A 2631-nucleotide genomic window follows, 5' to 3' on the forward strand; every position below is an offset into this window, starting at 1 on the left:
TCTTGCTTTTTACAATTTTCGACTAAATACTTCTAAATTAAGCGGGGTTGCTTAGATCGTATTTTAAAATAAACTTCGGAGGTTGGAATGCCCCCCCACCTAAAATGTACTTGGAAAAATCGATTTTATAGCGATATTTAAGAATGGTTAGCCGAAAAAAAGGTGAAAAACAAAACAAATAATCAATAAATAATTGTTACCAAAGGCAATAAATGCTACTTTTTTTACTTACATGAATGAGTTTATTTTATGTTTTAAAGTATTTCCAAGCGCTTTTCTTTATTTTTGATCTAAAATTGCGGGTGTGTGGGTTCGACATATCTCCAGATATTCAAGAATTCCCCGCTAGACTGCAAACGAAATCTCCAGATCTAGCGGGAAAACTGCTAAATTGGAAACACTGGTCACGTGACGACAAACGGTGATAAATAATTGTCCATAAATAAAAAAAATGGCCTATCGGTACAAAGAAAACCACCTATTTATTATAGAAAAAGTAAGTATAATGTTATAATTAAAAAGAGATATATAAAAACACGCATGGGTACAGTAAACATATTATACCAAAATGTTGAAGCAATCATTTATTTAGTTATTTAGACTATTAATTGCGAACGAACCAAGAGTTACATTTTTATATATAGAGATATATATATAAAAGTAATAGGAATTGTCAGTGGGGAGGAGGGGGATATAAATTGGTTGGACTTAAACAAGGTCGATAGCCATTAGTCGCGTGCTCTCGTGTAATGAATGAATGTGTGAATGTAGGATTGGCATGAAATTCTTAAAGATAAACTAAAATGGCCGAAAAATGGGCTGAAATGACTTAAATAAATAAAAAGTAAATGACTTAGAATGACTTTAATGAACTTAAGGATGAATTGAATGACTTTGAGAATGACTTGAATGCTTAAAAAATAACTGGAATCCTTCAAAAAAAACTTGAATGATCTGGAGAATAACTTGAATGGCTTTGAGACTGACTGGTTGTAAAGTGGTAATAATTTTACATTAAATTGATACAGAAAACTGATCCCCCACTTTACATCACAAAGTTACAAACATAAGTACAGCATGTAGTAAGAACAGATACTACACTTTGATCTTGACCAAAAGGCCAAGAAAAGGATATTTATTTGCTGCCCCACCGAGCAAATTAGGCACAAGGCCGATTTTTAATGTGAGGAGTGAAGGGAAAATGGGGACCAACTCCTCAGGGAGTAGAGGAGCTGGATAGTGACAATTGGTATGAAGGGTTTCCCCTACATTGACCAAGGTCTTATATGTGGGGCTACCCCCACATATGGTCTTTGCTTGCAGTATCTACCACTCTTTTAACACCTCTCTCCACCCGGGTATTCTATTGTTATACCCCCGGGCTCCTTACTACACCGCCTCTCCACACCCGGGCAACGCCGGATACCCTCGCTAGTAGCAGAATACGTTGCAAAGGAAGAGAAAACAAGTAATAACTCTACTTTTTTAACGGAGACGTTTAATTCCGGGTACTTTTCCGAAGAAAACGTGATTGTGCTCCTTCTCTCTGACATTTGTCCTCTCGAGCGTCCTCGTCAGTCTGTGCACACGTTCTTTTTATAGTGTTTTTCTTTTCCCTTACGTGACGTCACTTCGCACGGGTCTCGAAATTTGCATATATTGGATCAAAGGAAGATAACAGCAGGCCTTGTGTTGATTTCGAAAGCCTCGACTCCCATGATAGTCATTGGTAATCAGTAGGGATAGGACAACAGCATATTCTTTTCATTGTTTTGATTCTCGAGTGTATCCGTGGAGAGTGATGTGGTTCTCGGTTGATTAACTGTGTCTAGCTGTGTCGGATATATACTCGAGAGTCAAAACAATGAAAAGAATATGCTGTTGTCGCAGCCCTAGTAATCAGGCTCGCGGGCCAGTCAAAATACCTTTGCACGCTGGATCCATCCTGCTGGCCGAGTTCATCCTGTGGGCAGTAGGTTGCCAACCCTAGCTCTAAGAGACACTCAACACTTCAAGGGTCATTCATGACAACTTTGGCATAATCGTTACCAATACGTCGGTTTGTTGTTTTTGTTTTACGGCCCATCAACCTTTTTCAGGTTATTTAATGCGAATCCAGTTATTTTGAGGAAATTTTTTTTAATAGAATATATTTGGGGGGGGGTTCAAGTCGGTTTCTATTTAACCCATAGTTGGGACCCTAACAGGCACTACCACTCCGGGTCAGAGTGGACCTGGGAGCAATGGCAATTAAAGGGTTGCTTCACACTTCCCCAAAGCCAGCAAGCTGAGACCTCACCATCGGATATAGTTTATGGTCATATCCAGGACCAGTAACCTTAGGAGAAAGACGTATTAGTAGCAATATCATGGTCGGAGTAGTAGTAGTAGTAGTAGTAGTAGTAGTAGTAGTAGTAGTAGTAGTAGTAGAGGAGGAGGAGGAGGAGGAGTAGGAGGAGTAGGAATGGTGTACCAATGTGCTCGCAGTGTGAATAAAACCGTGGCTACCGAGTGTAAAGAAGGCCGATACACATGACAGCATGACGTCGTTATCAGATTCACTTGTAGACATATGATCTAGGCTATCAGCAGCAGTTTCGTCTAGTTTTCAGTTTGCTGTCTAACACGGTG

General features: G+C 39.4%; 1 pseudogene; it reads right to left on the reverse strand.

Annotated features, from left to right (window-relative positions):
• Positions 1 to 985: 985 nt before the first annotated feature.
• LOC145258461 (U2 spliceosomal RNA) lies at positions 986 to 1133 on the reverse strand (annotated as a pseudogene).
• Between the last annotated feature and the right edge of the window lie 1498 nt (positions 1134 to 2631).

Source organism: Euprymna scolopes, chromosome 33, assembly GCF_053919585.1.
Source record: "Euprymna scolopes isolate OS-2025 chromosome 33, ASM5391958v1, whole genome shotgun sequence".
NCBI classification, from domain to species: domain Eukaryota; kingdom Metazoa; phylum Mollusca; class Cephalopoda; order Sepiida; family Sepiolidae; genus Euprymna; species Euprymna scolopes.